The 23,907-nt window shown below is 35.0% G+C and overlaps 1 pseudogene; it reads left to right on the plus strand.

Annotated features, from left to right (window-relative positions):
• The first annotated feature begins 11,648 nt into the window (after nt 1-11,648).
• Nucleotides 11,649-23,907, plus strand: part of LOC129525534 (large ribosomal subunit protein eL8-like) — a 106,808-nt pseudogene continuing 94,549 nt past the window's right edge.

Raw genomic sequence — 23,907 nt, forward strand, 5'->3', positions numbered from 1 at the left:
TTGCGCCACTGCACTCCAGCCTGGGTGACAAAGCGAGACTCAGTCTCAAAAAAAAAAAAAAAAAAAAAAAAAGAGAGAGACAGCCTACAGAATGGGAGAAAGTATTCACAAACTATGCATTCAATAAAGTGCTAATTTCTAGAGTCTATAAGAAACTTAAACAATGCAACATAAAAAAAGCAAATAACCCCATTAAAAAGTGGGCAAAAGACATGAAGAGTTACTTCTCAAAAGAAGATGTACAAACAACCAACATATGAAAATATGCTCACCAATCATCAGAGAAATGCAAATCAAAACTACAATGTAGTTTTCACATGAGTCAGAAAGCTATTATTAAGAAGTCAGAAAACTATAGATGCTAGCAAGGCTGTAGAGAAAAGGGAACGCTTATACACTGTTGTTTGAAAATTAGTTCAGCCATTGTGGAAAGCAGTTTGGATATTTCTCAAAGAACTGAAAACAGAAATACTATTTGACCTAGAAATCCCATTACTGAGTATATACCCAAAATAAAATAAATTATTCTACCAAAAAGACACATAAACTCACATATTCATCACAGCATTATTCACAATAGCAAAGACATGGAATCAATTTAGATTCACGTTGACGGTAGCCTGGATAAAGAAAATGTACACCTGCATCATGGAATACTATAAAGCCATAAAAAACAATAAAATTATGTCATTTCCAGCAACACTGATGTGACAAGAGGCCATTATCCTAAGCAAATTAATGCAGGGACAGAAAGGCAAATACTGCGTGTTCTCATTTATAAGTGGGAGCTGAACATTGAGTACACATGGGCATAAATATTACAATAGATATTGGGGACTACTGGAGAGGCGAGGGAGGGAGTGAAGTAAGTGTTGAAAAACTATTGGGAGGCTGGGCATTGTGCTCACATCTGTAATCTCAGCACTTTGGGAGGCCGAGGAGGGTGGATCACCTGAAGGTCGGTAGTTTGAGACCAGCCTGGCCAACATGGTAAAACCCCCATCTCTACAAAAACTACAAAAATTAGCCAGGCGTGGTGGCAGATGCCTATAATCCCAGCTACTCGGGAAGCTGAGGCAGGGGAATCACTTGAACCCTGGAGGAAGAGGTTGCAGTGAGCTGAGATCACACCATTGCCTTCCAGCCTGGGCAACAGAGCGAGACTCTGTCTCCCCACTGCCCATCCCCCCAAAAAAAGAAAAATAAAAGAAAGAAAAATTGTTGAGTACTATGCTCACGACCTGGGTGATGGGATCATTTGTATCCCAAACCTCAGCATCATGCAGTATACCCATGTAACAAACCTGCACATCTACCCCTTGAATCCAAAATAAAAGTCACAATTATTAAAAAAAAAATACAATTGATGTTTTGAATGTTTAAGAAAAGAAATACTCCTCAAAGATAAAGTAGGCATTTCAGATGTAAGGTATTTTATATTAATTTTTGTATACAGAGATGTATTCTTCGGTGATATCCATTTAACATGCACAGTATGCTTTATACTACTGGGACAGGGAATAATTAGCAAGGGTGTGAGAGGTACCTTTTGCATATATTGGAAGTCATACTGAGGTAAGCCTTTTGCAAAACCCCAGTATTATGTCTGTTTGAATTATTCAATGCTACTAAGCACCACTCTAAATGAATAGCAATAGAAACTTATCACTATTCAGGGGATACCTGGGAAAGTGATATAATGAAAATCAAAGGAGAATCTGAGGAACAAAAAGCCAGTCCTTGTAAAGCTTAAAACACTTGGCTGCTTTCATTTTGCCACACCTTCTCACTTGCAACTACAGAAAAGATGCTTCAGATGATGTTGTATACTATAACTGACAACATCTGCTACCTACCGCAAACACAGCCATTTGTTTGGCTAAATAAATGTGTGACCACAGGGAAATCACTCTGGTAGATTTACTGACATTGCCATGGTGTTTCAGTAATAAACTTGGGAATCAATTTATGATACAGATGGCTGCAGGAGGATTATGCCACAGTGGGCTCTTGGAAATGAATTATCCAACCAACTGGTTTGAATTCTAAAATGACACTGACTCATGATAACTGACTACAACTTAATGAGAATATTATCCTGTTACACTTAGTATGGCAGAGCCTCTAAATATTTCCCAAGTAATTTAGGAGTCAGACTTAATTGCAGCCCTTGGATTTTTCTTAGGGGATTCTGCAAGGCAATGGCTTCACTCTTTTGTGACATTTAAACTTGGTCAAACCTGTTCTTCTTGAACCTGGGTATAGCAATTTATCTGCCTAGCCAAATTGCAGATATTTATTTTCTGGTGTTTAATTTTCTATTTATTTATTTCATCAAAAGGACTTGGCATCACACAGTTTTTAAAATATTTACAGTAGCTTCCTAGGTTCTCTGGAATAAATCTACATAAAATGAATATATTCAAGTGATACACAAATAAACACAAATACTTTTTTCCAGTGGTTTAGAAATGTGCTCCTAAATCTGTATTTTCATAACAAATACAAAACACATGAATGTGACAGTGAAAACTCTGGGATGTTAATACCTTATTGATATTTCTAATATACCTCAATGGTGAGATAATAACTATGTTTTGAAAAACAATTCTATTTCACTATTTGTAAACATTCATCAGATAGATAGATGTAAATATAGACATAAAATAAGTAGGCATTACATATTCTGGGTGTGTGGCAGGGAAAGGAAAACTCTCCCTGCCCTCATGGAGCCTATTTTTTGGAAACAATTTACGTTTGTCAGAATTCATTGATCACAAGAACCATCCGCATTCATTAACAAAGCATGCTTTCATATGCATCATTATATTATTTCATCTTAATAACAGAGAGAAATGCTGCGCTTGTTTTTGATAAGAAGAAATGTGGTTCATAAATAATATCTGCTTAGAGAACACAAGAAGGGACACAGGTGTATTAAGAAGTGATACTGGGTTAAAACAAAGTTGTGTTCTTACTGCTAATCATCGTGGTCAGTCTATAACAGCATGATTGATCTCTATTAATACAAGATCAAGAAAGTAATTGTGGTATAGAAGTGTTTTAGAGATACTTCTGGAGTAATGGTGAAAAAGGACACAAATACAGCAAACAGCCAGTAGAACATACAAGCCATTGCATAATTTGGAATAACCTAAGTATATAATCTAAGTAAATATAATATGTGTTAAACTCAGTGATTAATTGATAGCTGACAGCACTTTATACTAGTTCTAGGAATAGAACCATCTAGTCAGATAATGCATTTTGCTAAATCATATATTTATTATTCATCTCTCATTACTATGAATTGAAGAAAAATCAGTGTAGACTATGAGCCAACATAAAAGATTAGGTTGTTAAATAAGAATCATACAAATTAGATATTTTACTCAGAACCAAGCTTTACTAATAGTTTCAAGGATATAAACAATCAAGCCACAGAGGCAAAACTGGAATAGGTCTCAGACATTGCGGGCAGCTCCAAGACTATTCATCCTTCATTAACATCGGATATATGCCTCACACAGTGGGTTTTAGCTTATTTATATAAGCTGTATTGTATAGCTTACATGACATTCTTCAGGGAGCCATGATTCATTGAAACATAGCTCCTAGATTTGTTTCTCATAAGCAATCGTAGATCTATGACACCCAGCTAACAGTATTCTATAGAGAGGTATTTTGCTCCTATCAAATATCATTGTTGTATTTACTAAGAGATCCAGTTATCATAACGTTCATAAGGAGATTAGAAAATACTCTCTATCTTGTTTCTTTGCCCGGAGGGTTCCCAGTCATTGGGAGAGAAATTAATCAAAGACAGGCAGTTTTAACTTTTTCTTTCCCAACTTAATGAGACTTTCAATCTTTTATCATGAAATTATGAGCATAGCTGATTAGTATGATCTTCTTTTTATGAGAAAATGTGGATGAATTTCATATTTATTTGTGATTTGGGGACTACTTACATAATTCTATATATAAGCTCTGAGTCTTTCTAAAAATAGCTTAGTATCATACAAATGAATGTCATAGTCATAAGGAAATTCCTGGTTAATTTATTTAAAATAAAAAATAATTTTTGCATACTTCGTGGGTTAAGGCAAGGTTATTTTTGGACATGTTGAATAATCAAATATATAGAGCTATATTGCCTAAATATTTACACATAATTATGTGTATTAAATACACATAATTTTTAAGTCACAGGTGTGAAAGAAACTATGATTTCTGCATGCAGGCTGTAATGAATATATTTTTATAGTGAAATAATTTTAATTTATTTTATATTTTATTTGTTTTAGTTATAGTTCAGTGTATGGTTATTTGATGTGTTTTAGAGAAAAAAGAAACTTCCATAAAGGACTATGCAATCTGATTGATTTGTGTGACTATAGGAAACTTTTTCTCCTTTTTGAACAGCAATCCACCATCTGCAAAAATATACATAAACACGCATATTTATTCATTTTTATGTAACAAATGTTTCTTGAGCATCTGCTTTGTGACAGAGACTGTTAGAAACTGGAGAAAATGCAGAGAATAAAACTGGAGAAATCCTCCCACTTTCAAGTTTGTACTATGTTAAGTCATTGTGAGGATTAAACAATATAATGTGTATGCCTTCAATAAACACTAGCTTCATTTTTTTCCTAAACACTATTTACGTCTTTTCCATAACTTATTAAAGAGAAATGTGTTCATTGTCATTTCAAGAAGTTTGAACGGCCTGAGTTTACCCTACTCACGAGCTAACAAGTGAGACTGTCATACGTTTAGAGTAACCAATAGAACTACTTGAGGCCAGGCCCTGTGGCTCATGCCTGTAATCCCAGCACTTTGTGAGGCTGAGGCAAGCGGATCACATGAGGTCAGGATTTCAAGACCAGCCCAGCCAACATGGTGAAACCCTGTGTCTACTAAAAGTAAAAAAATTAGCTGGGCGTGGTGGCAGGTGCCTGTAATCCCAGCTACTCAGAAGGCTGAGGTTGCAGTGAACCGAGATCACACCATTGTACTCCAGCCTGGGGCACAAGAGAAGACTTTGTCTCAAAAAAAAAAAAAAAAAAAAAGAAAGAAAGAACTGCTTGAGTCCTCTGGGTCAGAAACAGAAGACAGTTTATTACTCACAGCACCAGCCCTAGCTATTATGTGACACATGTTCCTCAAGTTCCAAATTCCCAAAGGGCAATATCATGAAAACAACATGTTGCCAGCGTAAGTAGTGGGGGTAATTGACAGAACTGGAGCCCTGACACTAGAAAGTGCCAATTTTATATAGGGGCTGCTGGCAAATCTGTCCAGAAAAAGATATTATCTTTATTATCTGGAATATTAGCAAGTCTGCTCTGGAGAGAAGAGGGAGATGTCTCTATTTTTACAATCTTAGAATTTCTCCAGAAGACGGAGACATTTTTATCTTTACTAACCTGGAAATTAACTCAATCTGCTCCAGAGGGGATTACTGTCTTATTCTTACCAAAATCATTTACTCATACAATCATTTCTGAAAAGATAATCCGAAGCAAATTGACTGTTAATATCGAGATGTGTTGAAACAAGAGAGACTTTTGGAAAATTCTCTTTCAATACAATGTTTCCAAAATAATTGATTACCTGATATTTATTGGATAAAGATAAATGCATACTTTCCAGGTTTTAGGGCATAAAAGGTGAGAGTTTCACCTTCTCATCACATGGTGGCAATGTCTGGGAAGAAAATTATGCCCTTCATTTCATATCCTTATTCTATGGAGAAGTAACCAATTTCATTTTGTGTGTGTGTGTTTGAATGATAAGTATGAGATCTTATTTTACTAGGCTGTAGAGTTATGGTTGTGTTAGAGCAAGAACTCAGCTTTTGTCTCTTTGATCTGTGCTCTGGTACAGCAGGAGCTCTGTTCTTCCCCTTCTGAATCCCTTTGAACCTCCTGTTTCTTTGTATTAATGAGATCAGAGAAGACTTTCCCACAGAGGACAGAGGGAAACTTGTTATACTCTGGCTATCTACGGGCTCTTCTGCCTATAACTGAATGGGTAGGTCAGGACAGCCTTGAATTACAAGTGGTTTTCAATTCCAAAGTAAGGAAACAGGAGACTCCACTTGAACCTTCCCCCTAATCTGTGTCTTATAAATCAATTTTTACCAAAACATGCGTTTTAAACATAATAGTTGCTGTGGTATTAATAAATGGTCTCCCGGTACTGTTTGTAGGTACTGTTTTTCTTGGGTTGGGGTGGGGGCGTAGATGTTTTATCAAGCAGAATCTGAAGGGAGAAAGAGGGTGAAGGGTAATTCTTATGCCTCAGAATGCCTACTTAACAAATTAATAACTCTAGGTGAGTTATTTCCAATATATCATAGCAAGAAATTTCTAGTGTTAAAGTGAAGCTAAGACTCACTCTGCAACCACGAAGGATTCTATAAAATAAAATAAAATAAAATGTGATAAAAATATTAGACATATTTTTTTTAAAATTTGTTGATATAACAACCCTATTTCCATCATTGTGATGGCAGGTGATGATTTTTTTTTCTAATTTGATAGGAAAAAAAATTCAGTTCCTCTAGTAATATAATGTTTCTTAGTGGTTAGGCTAGACTCAGGTGGACTGAAATATCAATGAGGATAGAATAATTCTTTGAAAGTTATAAGCAATCAAATATCCATTTTCAGTAATATATACGGAAGTTCTAAATGAATATTTTTATCAAACATATATATTCAATATATACAGTGTAAAAAAGTATTTATTTTGAATCTGTGTATATATACAGCTATGTGTGTATATACATACATTCATATAAAAGTATTTATTTTGAAGCTATCTCTGTGTATGTGTGTGTGTGTATGTCTGTGTGTACATATATATACATATATAAAACTTTTGACACCAAGGTGGGGGAGGGCAGCTTTTATCATCTCTGAAGACACATACTATCAAGAGAAAATGAGGAAAATCAACTGTAGTGATGCTATTGTTATCCTAGATGATGACCCGAGACAAAGAACATAAATTCAGAGAAGAAAAAAGAGAGTTCACCAAAAAGACTCCCTGATTTCTGAATCCTCAAACACAGATGCTTGAGAAATGACATAGTCATCTTGGAAAATTATCAGACAACACAAACACCAAATAACAATGACAAGAAATTCTTCTAAATACAAAGGGTTCAGAAAGCATCAAGAATACTTACGCAGCAGGAAAAATTATATTTATGCTATATACCTGAAAACTTGTGATTTGCATATCATTTTTGTCTGACTTATTACTATTAATGACTGCTTATTAAGCACTTAGTGATGAAAAACATTATGTGAGATAATAATAGAGTACAAAGTATTATTATGCAAATGTGTTTGACAAGGTGTACAACTGCAAATTTAGTTTCATACTGATTTTACTTCTGCAATATTCTCTTAAGTTTATTCTTTCTTTCCAGTTCCAACACTACAAACCATTAGTCTTTTGATCTTCATAATCAACTTATCTTTCAAAATACCCCAAAAGTAATTTTCTCAAGTTTAGGATGGCATTCAAGGCCATCCATTTTTTCACTCCAATCTACAGTTTTAGTCTTATTTTTCAATACACATCCAATCTATCATACCTCAGCCACATCAAGGTTGTGCCTCTTCTCATCGTTGACTGTTGGAATCTTATTTTTCAAGGCTCAAAACATCTGTCACCTTTCCCATGTATGTATATTTTTCTGGATATTGTTTCACTATTTTTTATCTTCTTATTTTAGGCTCTCAAAACTTTGTTTCTCTTTTGTATATTTACAATTTGTGTAATTGTTGTCTACATACAAATCTATTATTTGAACTCTAGTTTAATAAATTCTGTCAAGTCAGGAAAATGCCATGTTTGTATCCCTTATAGAAACTAGGAAGAACAATTATGCACAAAAATATTTTGGTAAATTCTGTGTCAACAATTTAATTATCTAGGTTTTAAGGGTTTATTATTTAAAATAAATAAAGACATTCCTCAAGAATATTTCTTGCTGCTAACATGACATGGTACCAAATAGCATGATGTGGTACCATTTAAGGAAGACCTGGAGGGAAAGGGTCATGGCTTCAATGTTGATTAATAGCGTATTTTTAGTTTTCTGTTTCTACCTTTGGTGTCCTTCCATGGCATAATCAGTTAATCCTGAATTGCCTATTGTAAGCATATCTTTAAAATGGTTCTCTGTGTTTATCCAAACATGTAATCAGGAATTTCAGTTAATGCTAAAACAAAAATTATTTTACATGTGAATTACAACCTAATTAAGTGGGGGAATTTGCACAAATACATATGAAAATGTTGAGCATCATATAGTGTATAAAAAGGCATCTGGTGTTCATGATGCTGAATGATATACGGGTATCTGAAACAATTTTTCTGCATTGCCAGGTATTCCAGAAGCCAGCATTTATTCTTTGATAGAAAAAAGAAATACAGTCCCTCCGGCCAAATAATATTTCTAAAGGGTTAAGCTAGATTCAGGTGGATTGAAATATCAATGAAAATAGAATAATACTTTGAAAGTTATAAGCAATCAAACATTCATTTCCAGTGATAGATTTAGAAGTTGTAGGTGAATATTTTTATTTATATTCTATTTTTATCCTATTGTTTATATCTCACCATAAACTACCAAAATCTAAAAGGGACTCTGGAAATGATCTAGTACAAGCCCATTGTTTTACAATTAAGAAAACTTGTGTTTCAATGAGATAAAGTGATTTTGCTCAAGGTTACACTGGCAATTAATATGAAATTTTAGTTCTCCTGAGTCTTAGATCAGGGTACATTTTATTTTCCACACATACTATATTATATTACATTTCCAACCACTATAGTACATACTAGGCACATAATATTTTTAAGCTAAATTTTGTTTTATATTTTCTTGTGTTCATTTATTTTCCTCATCCAATTACTTTTTCACTTAAAAATATTTTCTTTTGCTAATCAACTCTGTACTCCTACTATATGCAAATATGTAAGTCCATCAAACCCCATATCTATCACTTTCTTGCCTTCACTGAATAAGACTGAGAAGTAAATATCCATTAAAAACATGTCAGTGAGAGACACCAGGAATGGAAAAGTAATAGGGCTGGTCATTGATAAACTAATTTACTGAGATACAGATCAGAGAATTGTAGATGAAACTATGAGGTCAAGAGAAATTGAGTTTTGCTGTAATGGAAATAGATGGCTCCGGAATCTAAAAGATTGATAATCTGAAACACAAAGGAAAGAAAACAGAATAATGGATAGCTTTACAACTCATAACTGGGACACACAGTGTTGATCTAGATAATATGTCAATCTAATGACAGACTGTGATATCCTTTAACATCACTAGGGTCTTAAAGTGAATTTTAGGGAGTTCTGAATCTTTTCCCACAGGAAAACCCAACTGTCTAAGTTCATGATCATTTTGCATTTGTAAGAATACAAACTATTTTATGAGACATGAGCAGATGTTCATGCATCAAGACAAAAATCTGTTCCACTAAGAGAAAGCTTTTAGAATTCTCAGAAAGTAGTCTTCTTCTAATATAATCAAATCTGATTATCATTTCACAGATTCAATTCTTTATAACAATAAAAGTCCTGAATAAACTACAGCATAAAACTACACATTGCATAATTATATGTAGGGGTTTGAATAGTGTTCCCACCAAAAGATACATCCAAATCCTGACCCCCAGGACATGTGAATGTAACATTACCTGGAAATAGGTTCTGTAAAGACGAATTAAGTTAAAGATCTCACGATGAGATCTTCCTGGATTTAGGGTTAGCCCTAAATGGAATTATTGAAGTCTTCATTAGAAAACAGAGAATGAGAGTTGAGACACTGAGCTACAGATCAGAGAAAGCCATGTGAATATAGAGTCAGAGACTGAAGTTTTGGAGTTACAAACCAAAGAATGCCAAGGACTGCTGGCAGTCACAGAAGTTAGGAGACAGACATGGAAGAGATTCTTTTCCAGCTCCTCCAGAAGGAATCAACCCTGTTGACAACTTGATTTCAGACTTCTGACCTTCACATTTGTGAGAGAATAAATATGTTTTTTTTTAACCACTCAAATTGTGATAATTTGTTTGGGCAGTCCTAAGGAAGTAGTATATTACATAATATAATTTTTGTACAATTGATAGTTCTTTTTAGGAAAAAAATGAAAACTTTAATCTCTAAAAAACGTTTCCACACTAATTTCAAAGAAACACAGTTCAACCTACTTTGAAAGGTTTTGGTCTTAAACTGCAGTACACATCAAGAGTGCTTCGTGGTAAACATTATAATCATCATAAATCACATCATGATGCAAAAAGCATATAAGATCATATATTTTGAGTTTATTTAACTATTTTTGTTGCTGTTGGTTTTGATTTCACTCTTAAGAAAAATGATGGCTGGAGTTGTTAACTAATCACAAATACAGGCTTTCAGGTTGCTATGGTTTGAATACATTTTTATGTGCCCCTCCAAATATCTTGTCGACACTTAGTCCCGAATGCAACAGTATAAATATGTCTATTGATATGGTTTGGATTTGTGTCCCTGCCCAAATCTCATGTTGAATTGGAGGAGGGGCCTGGTGAGAGGTGATAGAATCATGGGCTGTTCTCAGATAGTGAGTGAGTTCTCATGAGATGGTTTACAAGTGTTTGACATTTTCCCCTTCTCGCTCTCTCCCTCCTCTGCCATTGTAAGACTTGCTTGCTTGCCCTTCACCTTCTACCATGATTGTAAGCTTCTTAAGGCCTCCCAGTCATGCTTCCTGTTAAGCCTGCAAAATTGTGAGTCAATTAAACCTCTTTTCTTCATGAATTACGCTGTCTCAGGTAGTTATTTACAACAGTGTAAGAATATACTAATACAGGAAATTGGTACCAGGACTATGGGGCACTGCTATAAAAGTAGCTGAAAATGTGGAAGTGACTTTGAAACTGGATAACAGGCAGAGGTTGGAACAGTTTGGAGGGCTCAGAATAAGACAGGAAGATGTGGGAAAGTTTGAAACTTCCTAGAAACTTGTTGAATGGTTGTGACCAAAATACTGATAGTAACATGGGCAGTGAAGTCCAGGCTGAAGTGATCTCAGATGGAGATGAGGAACTTTTTGGGAACTGGAATAAAGGTCACTCTTGCTATGCTTTAGCACAGAGACTGGTAGCATTTTGTCCCTCCCCTAGAGATCTGTGGAACTTTGAACTTGAAAGAGATAATTTAGGGTATCTAGCAGAAGAAATTTCTAAGCAGCAAAGCATTCAAGAGGTGTCCTGGATGTATCTAAAACTGTACACTCATATGCACGAAGAAAGAGATGGTCTGGAATTGGAACTTATATTTAAAAGGGAAGCAGATCATAGATGTTTGGAAAATTTGTAGCCCAGCCATGTAGTAGGAAAGAAAACCCATTTTATGCGGAGAAATTCAAGCCAGCTGCAGAAATTTGCATAAGTAAAGAGGAGCAGAACGTTAATAGCCAAGACAATGGGTGAAATGTTTCTAGGGCATCTTAGAGACCTTCTTTGCAGCCCCTCTCATCACAGTTCTGGAGCCTAGGAGGGATAAATGATTTCACGGACCAGAGTCAGGTCCCTGCTGCTCTGTGCAGCCTCAGGACATGGCACCTTGTGTCACTGCTGCTCCAGCTTTAGCTATGGCTAAAAGGTGCCAAGGTACAGATTGGGCCACTGATTCAGGGGATGTAAGCCCCAAAATTTGGCAGCTTCAACATGGTTTGGGGCCTGCAGGTGTGCAGAAGGTAAGACGTGAGGTTTGGGAACCTCCACCTAGATTTCAGAAGATGTATGGAAATGTCTGAATGTCCAGGCAGAAGTCTGCTGCAGGAGCAGAGCTCCCATGGAGAACCTGTACTAGGGCAGTGCAGAGAGAAAATGTGAAGTTGGTGCCCCCCCACCCCACAGTTCCCACTGGGGCACTGCCTAGTGGAGCTGTGAGAAGAAGGTACCCCAGAATGGTACATCCACTGATAGCTTGGACTGTGAACCTGGAAAAGCTGAAGGCACTCAATGCCAGCCTGAAGGCACTGAAAGCAGCAATAGGGGCTGTACCCAGCACAGGCACAGAGGCAGGATGCCCAGATCTTTGGAGTCCATCTCTTGTATTGGCATGGCCTGGATGTGAGACATGGAGTCAAAGGAAATTATTTTGGAGCTTTAAGATTTAATGACTGCCCTGCTGGGTTTCTGACTTGCATGGGGTCTATAGTCATCTGTTTTGGCCAATTTTTCCCATTTGGAATGAGCGCATTTACCCAAAGCCTATACTCCCATTGTATCCTGGAAGTAACTAAGTTGCTTTTTTTATTTTACAGGCTGATATGAGAAAGGGACTTACCTTGTCTCAGATGAGACTTTGGACCATGGAATTTTGAGTTAATACTGAAATGAGCTAAGACTGGGGGAATGTTGAGACAGCATAATTGCATTTTGCAATGTGAGAAGGATATGAGATTTTGGAGGGGCTGGGGCGGAATATGGTTTTTATTTGTGTCCCCACCCAAATCTCATGTAATTGGAGAAGAGTCCTAGTGGGAGGTGATTGTATTAGGGAAGCAGATTTTCCTCTTGCGGTTCTTGTGATAGTAACTTCTTGTGAGATATGATTGCTTAAAAGTGTGTGGCACTTCCCTCTTCTCTCTGTCTGTTGCCACCATTGTGAAGAAGGTGCTTGCTTCCCCTTTGCCTTCCACCATGATTGTAAGTTTCCTGAGGCCTCACAGTCATGCTTCCTGTTAAGCCTGCAGAACTGTGAGTCAATTAAACCTCTTTCATTCATAAACTAACCAGTCTCACCTAGTTCTTTGCAGCAATGTGAGAACAGACTAATACACCTATCTTACCTCATTACTTACCTTCTCATAATGGTCCTTGTGTCAAGGGTACCTCCACTTGCCTCAATGGTATCATTTGTAAATTGAAAAATGTGAGATTACCGGGTTTTGAACCAAACAAAAAGCTTAGGATTCAATATAAGACTATGACTTTTTATTTAGTAAGACAATATTGTTGGGTAAAGACGACAGAAATGTCTTACGTTTATAAATATGCAGTTTATCAACACTCTGGGAAACACTGCAGTAGATGTTTAAGTTATAAAGACTGTCTTAGCTGACTTCCACTTAACTCACCAAATCATTGAATACTCTCCCTTCACAATAGGACCAGGGTTCAGGGGTTTTCCCTAAAGTCAGCCTCCACAATTCCAGGTTTATTATTTAAATTGTGTGCTTGTCAACAGTCACTTGTGGTTTTTATTTTTCCCCATATTTGTTCCTTTTGTTATTATAATCAATACAATGCTTACTTTGATTAAATACAAATGCAAGGGGAAAAAGAGCTGTGTTTTTATGCAAACTGTTAAATAATTTTGACTTTATAAGGGTAAGCCATCTAAAGCAAAATCGCTATCAGAATAGATGTGGAAGACGTGAGTAAAAATTATTTAGAAAACAAAAAGGTCATAAACATCTACAAATATTTTGTACTGGATTCAATTAAAGGGGTTTAAAAACTTCAACTTCACCTTAAGAAACCTGTACTGGAAATCGTAGAAGATACATTAAATGGATTTTGTTGTTGTTGTTGTTGTTTATTTTATTGGCAAGAAAGAGTATACAGATTTCTATCAGCAGACACATTCAAGGAAGACTTGACTCTACATCAACAGAGTAGTTAAATAAATAACCTTTTTTGTTTTAGGCTAAAATAAAACATTTAAGGCCCATATTTATCATTTTTTTACATTTTTTCACTTCAACTGAGCTTTTCAGTAGCTTACCAACAACATAGATGCTCGTGACTTTTGATGGGATTACATTTTAATAAACTCTGAAAAACCCATCATAAAGTCAAAATATTACAAATTGAACCCTTCTAAGTCTGGTACCATCCCTATTGGTTATGATCTTGTCAAGCGAGAAATAGAGAGTTCACACTGCAAATGCCCAATCAATGGACATGGGTTTTACCTTCATCAATACTGAGCACTTTTTAATGACATTTTTCTAATGGGTTTATTTGCCATTTTAATTTATGAATTAATAATTTCTAAATAATCTTATTGCTCAAACTTTTTTCTGTGCTGTGTGACTCTTTAGATAATAATAATAATTCTTATGAATTATGAATAAAATTAAATCATAATTTACAGCTCTCTTAATGAAATTTTATCCTCAAAATATATAAAAGTCTAAATAATTTCTTAGAAGAATCATGTTGGAATATATTCAGTTTGCAGAAAATGATTTCAGCTGAAACTTTTAGAGGACAGCTAAATGTTTTCAGATTTTTCTGTGATATATTCATATAGGCTTGATCTTTGGATATCACTTTAAATAATTTAGCATTTTGTTCCTCTCTTGGATTCTCCCAAACTCCTGAAGCAGAACATATTTTTGATTGATTATGCTGTCTTTTTCCTCCTCCCTCCCTTCCTTCTTTGTTTTATTCAACACATATTTATAATGCATCTACTATGGTCAAGCTGTTTCTTCAGGCTCAGTGAACCAAATAAACACAGTCTCTAGCCTCATAGAATCCTATATGCTGGTGAGGAGAGAGACATAACACAAACAATTATGCAGATATTAACTAACTATAATTATGATAATTGCTATGAAGAAGTAAATAGTTATAAAATGCATAAGAGGGATTGAATTAAACTAGTCGGGGCAGTGGGAAGAACTTTATTGGAGAAACTGACATTAAGGTGAAATCTGAAAGATAATCTAAGTAAGTCAGAACAGTGTGGAAGGGAGAGTAGAGAGTGTTCAATGCAAATGGAAGTCTGCGTAAGGGCCCTTTTGGAGCACAGGGAAGAAATCAAAGAGGTAGGGATCGGAATTCTTATAATTTTGGTAAGGTATTGCAAATGGAAGTCTAGGAAAAAGCTGCATCAGACTGCATTAGTGGGCACTTGTAAAAAATGAAGATTACGGAGACCCACTCACGACCTTCTAATAGAGAACATCTGGAAATGAAATCTGGTCATCTCCTTCCTGGCAGATACCCAGGTGGTTCTTTTGGACTGGAGAAGTAATTTGAGATTTACTGAATTAGACTAATTTACTTTCTAAATGTATTACCATAACAAATTGAAGACATGGCCTTACAATGCCAAGCTTTATAATCATATTCAATTCTGGAAACACTATGTTCTTTCTTTCTTTTTATTTTATTCTCTTTTTACCCCAAGACAACAATAAAGAATTAAATGTAGGGAATGTAGTAAAAACCCTTCTCTCTATTTTTTTAGTAACTGATGCCTTACTTTCTCCTCATAAACTATCAAAGCATTAGGCAGAAGCATCTGTTTCTCTCATGGTGTACACATCAGAATCAGTGGCCCAAAGAGATTAATTGTCTTTCTGGGAGTCATAGTTTGCCTGAAGTAGTGCAAAGATCTCCTGATTCCCATGTCCACATCCTTGCCCCCTACATCCTCTGCATCCCTTTATCTCATCTGGAGGTCATTAGTATTTGTTCTCTTCCCCAAATAGCACTTTTCACATCAACACTCAAAGAAAAAGGAAAACAATAGGAAATGCTAAATTTTGAACTTTTCACAGGTGATGTTTTCAGAAATTGATGTCAAGAATAAAATAGCTGTTGGCAGTTACAACTGTTTGGATGTCATTTTACAAAACAATTGCCTATGAGGTCTTCGTGGATTAAAGTTCTCACATAATTTGGGGAAAGCCTGCTGCCTGCTCTCCCTTCTGACCTCCTCTCACTGGCAATTTTTACATAACTACATAGCACAGTTGGTTCCCAAGTCTGCTAAGCTTTTCCTTGCCTAAATAAATCATAATTAGTAAAGAAGAAGAGCTTCAAATTGAGGAGTCATAAAAATCATGGGGGTATTCTCATTAACAGGTTTTGAACTTACAGCATCCCCTGAACTTGGATGATTCTAATCAGTGGTGAAATGAGACTAACTTTATCCCTAGAGATTGGTCAAACATATCAGGCTCAGCTGTATGGCAGATAAGGCATTGTGAAGCAGTTTTACCTGGAGATGTACTTGCTACTGAATTTCTGAAGCAGAAGCTAGATTGTGTGATGGAGCCATCCACATGCTCATTTTTGTGAAGGGGAATAATTAGCAATTCACCACGTTGAAGTTTAACAGAGAAACCTCCTTAGGAAGATAGAATTTCACATGACCTCCAGGGTCCTATCTTCTAGTATTCATGCCTTTTTGTATGTCTCTCTCACTGAGTGTGTGCTGGACCTATGACCTGCTTCTAAGCAACGGAATTCAGTAAAGATGATGTATATTTGTAATCACAAATACAAAATTACATTACATAAAATTGTAGTGCCCATCTTGCAAGGAGATTTTCTCTCCCTGAATCACTTTAAAGAAGCAGGCTCAAATATTATGGACTGCCATATGGAGAGGGCCACACGGCTAGCAGCTAAGGATCACCTATAGCTTACAGTCAGCAAGAAAATTAAGTCTTTCACCTAGTAACCTGCAAGGAAATGATTTTGCGAACAACTGCATAAGTTCCCTGATAGAGGCTCAGATCACAGCCACAGCCAAAAATATGATTGAAAATTTTTGAGACTCTAAATAAACCATTACCTGGAGACCAAAGGCAATCATGCTTGGGCTCCAAACCCACAGAAACTATGCAGTAACAAATGTATGTTATTTTAAGTCACAAGTTTGTCGTGTTCTTGCTATGCAGCAATGTATAACTAATACACATCTGCAAAACACTATAATTTGTATAGAAAGTAGATTCCTCGACAGAGATCATGTTAAGGAGTCTATTCTCCTAAATAAAATCATGAACTCCTAATCTGAATACTCAAGCTTGAAGGGAAGGGTAGTTAAAGATATTTGGGAATTAACTTCCTATTTTCAAAATGTGGGGATTTGAAGTTACTAAAGCAGCAATAAACCAAACGTGTTGTCGCATGCTTTCTTTCTTTCTTTTTTTTTTCATTTTCTTCTTTACCCTATCGGATGGGTTCCTTCTAGCAAAAACTTGGTAACGTGGCCTTTACTTATTTCATAGTGTAATTATTGAATGTTTTTCTTTTTCTACCAATCAAACCCAGGCCTTTGTAGCTCCATGTGGTCATGGTTTTGGGCTAGTCTATAAAAAAACAAGCTACTCGTTCTCCTTACTTGAGCTTGCACCTGCTCACTCCTTTTTATCTCCTTAATTTTCTGTTCTCTGCCTTCTTTGTCTTCGCTTTCTCTCACCCATTCTGCAGGTCTCAGCTCAAACATAATTTACTCCTAAAAGCTTTTCACAGCTCCCTAACTGTATAGCTTAAGATTTCCTTCACTGTATCAGTATACATTTAGTCTTGCCATAATACGCCTGTCTCTTTATTGAAATGTTCTTTTTATTATCCAGTCTCCTTCACTACAATGCAAGCTCAATATTGAAGGTAGTATCTTGGTCACCTATTTATCTTCTATTCCTTAGCATCTAGCTTAATGCATAAGTGCATACAAAATGATTTTATTTTAAATAGATGAAAGGATGTCATAGTAACAAGAGTGGAAGCATTAGAGTCAGATTTTACTCAAAGTTTAATTTACTGTGTGACCTTGGGTAAATTACAGAATTTATGTTAACCTTGATTTTCTCATCTGGCAAAATGAGAACTATTAACTTCTATTCTTTCTGTGATTCATTGAAAAATAGATTTTTTTCAACAAATGAATAACTACTTGTGCTTTTATAGTGTATCTGATGTGGATCTAGGGTTTGGGATACAGGATTGTACAAAAGAGTCAAAATATTTGCCTCTGGAAGCATAAAACATTTAATAAACAAGATGGATAAAATATACAGTATGTTAGGTAGTTATAATTGCTAAGGAGAAAAATTAATTACAGAACAGGAGTAAGAAGAATTGGTGAAGAGGAATTGCAATTTTGGATAAGGTAGCCAGGAAAGACCTCATCGAGAATGTGCCTTTTGCATTAAAATGTGAAAGGGATGCAACAGCTAGCTACACCAATAACTAGGAGAAGAACATTTCTGACATAGAGGGTGGGATATTTGTAGTAAATTAATTTTCTGGAATAATCAGTGGCACAGTACCTGTCACATAGAGTTCTCAGGATGGTTAATTACTACCTCACACCCATTTTTTAGTATTTGCATTTGTAATATTTGCATTTGTTAATTCTAAACTATATACTCATTATTTACATAATTCCATGTTTGTTCTTGAAAAATGCCTTAATCTTACAGTCATCAGACTCAATCTATCACATATACTGAGAAAAACTGTATCTATTTTGATTTCCCCAAATGGAAAGTTAGAAGCTAACTCTGCAGGTGGCAGGTAAGCACCAATCCTTTTATCAGTTTTCTAGGTAGGATAATAGAACATCAATATCCAAGGCAAGAATTCCATAAGGAAGCATTAAAGCTGCTAAAACTCTTCATTGTGAAAGTACAAAATGACTGTCTATGCAGGCAGTGAAATATAGCTCAAAAAATTTACAAAAAAAATTATTTATCACTTAATCTGATTTTGAATCTGAGTTCTCATACTCCTGGACTTACAGAGGACTCCAGCCTCAGGCATTGTTGGGATTCCAGTACCCTGGATGTAAAGAGGTAGTGTGGAAGCACAGGAGAGGCCTTCTTATTGTCCCAGGTTACATGGGTCTTCAGGACCACTACATCTATTGCTTCTGTGCCACGCTTGGGATACAGTGAGGCTAGGAATCCTTATGCCCAGGATTCGACCTCCCTAAGTCCTCAACATGGCCCTCAGCCTAAAGTTGGGTCCCTTCTTGAGGACACTGTTCTGGAACAAGATTTATTGTCCTATCCTCTGCTCCTCTAAATGTCTCTGTTTATTGTTAAACATTTTAGTGCATAAAGACATGTTTTTCATAACAGGTTTGGGTTTTTGGAAACAATAGTCAATGAGGGATATGTCTTACATTTAAAGTCAGTTTTCCTTCTAGTCACATATCTCCCTTGAAGCGAGGTAATGAGTAGACAGCTACTTACCAGAAGGTGGAAACAAAAGATGATGAAATATAAGGAGAAATATAAAAATTACTATTTTAAACTTTATCCAAACAAATCTATATGTTAATATCTCCAAGAGTATTTACATTTAGTGGAAATCAGTAAAAATTGAAATGTGTCAGTTGTAAGTTGCATCATCTCTCTTTTCTTCCTCCTAGGATGCTTTTCTTTTGCATAGCAATGACCAAGATCTTGATAACTATTTTTAGAAACACTCACATCAAATTCCATATACTTTAAATACTTGATTAAATATTGAATAATAAACAGACAAACAAAATATCTTTTTGCGTCATCAACTTTCTTTTGAATCAGTAGGTTAGAACTTGAGAAAATATGAATTCATTTTTGTTTATGGTTATTTGTTAGCCTAATTTCCTCTAGGAATTATATCAGAACATGGCTCAGACGCAGGCAGCCCAAATCAAAAAGATAATAAACAGCTTTCTAAGACTATAGCTAGTAAATGCTTTTGAAGGTGGTGGCAGTGACATTTACCTACATCAACTGATAGGACTCAGCCAACACAAAAAGGTATTTTCTGAATAGACTTGGTCTAACGTGCTTAAAATCAAAATATTCCCAATGGATTCAGAGAGAGAAAAAAAGGAAAACATATTTTCAATTATTTTGTTTTAGTATTATGTTTTACTAGATTCAACCTGGTTTTCTCCCTCTCTGTCAAATCTCTCAGGTGGATTGGCTCTCATACGTGAATCTTTTGCACTACCTCATTTGAAATGAAAAACAGGTTTGTATAATTCTCAATTTTATCACCTCTTTGTGAAGTTATTTAGTACCATATTCCAGAAAAACAATATATTTTATAGTCAAACCCTATGTTGTACTATTTGTTATTGACACATTATAATTGTACATATTTATGGGATGCAATTTGATATTTTCATACATACCTAGGTTGTTAATTGATTCAATCAGGGTAGTTAGTGTATCCATCACCTCATGCACTTATCATTTCTTTCTGGTGAGAAGCTTCAAAAGCGTCCGTTGTAGCTATTTTATAATATGCATTATTTTACTGTGAACCATAGTCACCACACTATGCAATAGAACACCCCATATTTTACTAATCCCATTAAATTGTAACTTTGTATCCATTGACCAACATTTCCTCATCCTCCCCTCCATCTCCCTCAGTCCCTGGTAACCACTGTTGTACTCTGTCTCTATGTGTCACCTTTTTTTAGATTCCACATATAAGTGAGATCATTTGGGTTTGCCTTTCTGTGGGTCTGGCGGATTTCACCCGCCATGATGTCTTCCAAGTTTATGCAATGAAAAAGTTTATTCTTTCCATGGCTAAGTAGTAGTCTATTGTGCATATATACCACATTTTCTTAATCCATTCATCCATTGGTAGACACTTAGGTTGATTCCATTTCCTGCAATAACATGGGAATGCAGATAGCTCTTCAAAATACTGACTTCATTACTTTTAGAGATATATCTAGTAGTGGGATTGCTGGATCACATGTTACTTTCATTTTTAGTTTTTTAGCAACCTCCATATTGTTTTCTATAATAGCTATACTGACTGACATTCCCACCAACAGTGTGTATGTTCACTTTTCCACATCCATGCCAGCATTTATTACTTATTTGTCTTTTTGAGAATAGCCATTTTAACTGGAGTTAGGTGGTAATCACAGTGCAGTTTTGATTTACATTTCTAGATAATTAGTGATATTGAGAATGCTTTATGTACCTGCTGGTCATTTTTTAACTGGGTCTTTTCATATTTTGTTTTTGAGCTGTTTACATTATTTATATATTCTAGATATTAACCCCTTGGAATACATGTATAGTTTATAAATATTTTCTCCTATTCTGAAGTTATTGTCTCTTTACTCTGTCAATTATTTTATTTGCTGAATGGAAGTTTTCTATTGTACAATCTTATTCGTTTTTTTTTTTTTGCTTTGGTTGTGTGCTTTTTTAAGGTCTCAAAAAAATCCTTGTCCAGTATTGTCACCTAAATTGGTACAGGTACTGATTGAAAATCTCTAGTGGATAATCATAACACTCTTGGTCACGTTCTTCTTTCTGCTTGAACACTTTTTTTTAAAAGGAAAAGATACCAAATGCCTGCTGCTACCGCCCTTTTCAATTGCTATCTTTTGAAAGGCACCAGTATGTGTTTTAGATTGATTTCCATTTCACAAAAATGACAGACAGTAGTTTCAGCTCTGATGGTATAAGCAAAATAAATAAAACATGTTTATAAAAAAAAAAAAAAAAATCCTTGCCCAGACCAATATCCTGAAACATTTCCCCTATGTTTTCTTTGAGTAGTTTCATAGTTTGGGGTCTTACATTTAAGTCTTTAATTTATTTTGAGGTAAATTTTTTGTAAGTAGCGAGAAATAGGGATTTAGTTATATTCTTTTGTGTGTGATTATCCAGTTTTCCAAGTATCATTTATTGAACAGACTGTCCTTTCTCCAAGTGTGTTCTTGACACCTTTGTCCAAGATCATTTGGCTATAAATGTATGGATTTATTTCTGAGCTCTCTATTCCTTTCCATTGGTCTGTGTGTCTGCTTTCATTGCAGTACCACGATGTTTTTGTTACCATAGCTCTGTATCATATTTTGAAGTTGAATAGTGTGATGTCTCAAGTTTGTTTTTTTCCACTCAGGAATGCTTTGGCTTTTGAGTCCTTTGTGTTTCATATGAATCTTATGATTGTTTTTCTATTTGTGTGAAGAATGTTGCCAGTATTTTGACAAGGATTACGTTAAATCTGCAGATCGCTTTAGGTTGTATTGTCATTTTTACAATATTAATTCTTCCAATCCATTAACACAGACTACCTTCTACCTTCCCATTTCTTTGTGTCCCTTTGTGAATTATCTTTTTTAATGCACACTTGAATTCAGTTTGCTGGTATCTTGTTGATAATTTTTGCATTTACTTTTATGAAATATACTGGCCTATAGGTCCCATTTTGTGTTTTATGTTCTCATCCAGTTTTGGAATTAGTGTAATGCTGGCTCATAAAGTGAGTCTGGAAGTATTAACTTGTCTTTGATTTTCTGAAACAGTTTGTGGAAAATTGTTATTAGTTATTTAAATGTTTGATAGAATTCAAGAGTGAGGACATCAAGTCCTGGGATCTTCTTTGCTGAAATACTACTTTTTACAGCTTCAATTTCTCCACCCATTATTGGTCTGTTTAGATTTTCTATTTCTTCATAATTTAATCTTGGTAGGCTGTGTGTATCTAGGAATTTATCCATTTCTTCTATGTTATCAAGTTTGGTGGTGTATAGTTGTTCATAATAGCTTTTTATGGTCTTTTGTATTTCTGTGATATTTGTTCTAATGTCTTCTTTTCATTTCTGATTTTATTATGTGAGTTTTCTCCCTCTTAGTCTCACTAAAGGCTTGTCATTTTTTTATATAGCACCATTATATTCTGGGGTATTTAGAGTTTGATTTATAAATTTACCTCTACTGGTGGGTTTCTGTTTAATTTTCAAAAAAACCTGCTTTATATCTAGGTACTCTAGTATTGGGTACATATATTTATAATTATTGTAATCGCTTGTTGAGTTGATTGCTTTATCATTACATATTAACCTTTTCTCTTTTTACAATTTTTTTACTTAAAGTCTTTTTAAAATTTGATCTAAATACAGCTGCAAAAGCTTGCTTTTGGTTTTTATTTGCATGCAATTTTTTTTTCATCCCTTCACTTCAGTCTATGTTTGCCTTTAATGGTGAGGTGAGTATTGCAGGCAGCAAGGAGTTGGGTCTTGTTTTTATGTTTGTTTGTTTGCTTGCTTTTTGTCCACTCAGCCACTCTATCTTTTAATTGAATAATTTAATTCATTTACATGCAAGGTTAATATTGATTAATAAGAACTCACTTTGGTTATTTTGATCATTTTCTGATTATTTTGTAGTTGTTTTGTTCTTTTCTTCTTCTCTTGTTGTTTACCTCTATGGTTTGACAGTTTTCTGTGGTCCTCAGCTTTGTTTCCTTCCTCTTTATCATTTGTGTCACTTATTTCTTTGCGGTTAACATGGGCTAACATAAAGAGTTTTGTAGTTACAGTAGACAATTTTAAGCTGATAACAATTTAACTTTAGTTTTAAAAAAGTAATCAAGACCATTTATATTTTTGTTACCTTAATTTACTTATCTATTATGTGTTCCTTAGTCACTAATTTTAGATATGCTTGTTTTTTATCATTTTGACTATAAACCTTCATGATAGAGGATTGAGAGATTTATATAGCATCACTACATTGCTGGGGTATCTTGAGTTTGATCTATGAATTTCCCTCTACAGATGGGTTTTACCTATGGTGTGTTTCTATTTAACAGTTTTCTGTGAACACATTTTAGTTCTTTAGCTAGACTACAAATTTATAGCTGGACACATGGCAGTGGTAAATAGATATTTTCTTTTAAAGTATTTGAGTGCTTGCTACATGCAGCTTCTCTATCAGCATCTCACGTACATAGTTCATTTAGTGCTTACATCAATAAAGGAAAGAATGTATTGTCCTTTTTTCCTAATAAGTAAAATTAATTTCTGATAGTTAAAATAGCTTGCAAACGTTTTTACACAAGACACAACACGAAGTCATATAACTGGCATCCGAATACATTTTTCTCTGACTTCAACTCTGTAGCTGAGCCAATATGCTATCATGATTCTCTAGAAGTGAAGTCCTTCATAAAAGGTAATAGAAGGTTTGTGAAAATACCTATACATAGAGGTCAATCTTCTTATAATAAACAGAAAATGTGATTTACATATGTTGTTTCTCCTAGGAGGAATATATATTCCTTTAGATATTTCAC

The sequence above is a fragment of the Gorilla gorilla genome, chromosome 9, assembly GCF_029281585.2.
Source record: "Gorilla gorilla gorilla isolate KB3781 chromosome 9, NHGRI_mGorGor1-v2.1_pri, whole genome shotgun sequence".
NCBI lineage: Eukaryota > Metazoa > Chordata > Mammalia > Primates > Hominidae > Gorilla > Gorilla gorilla.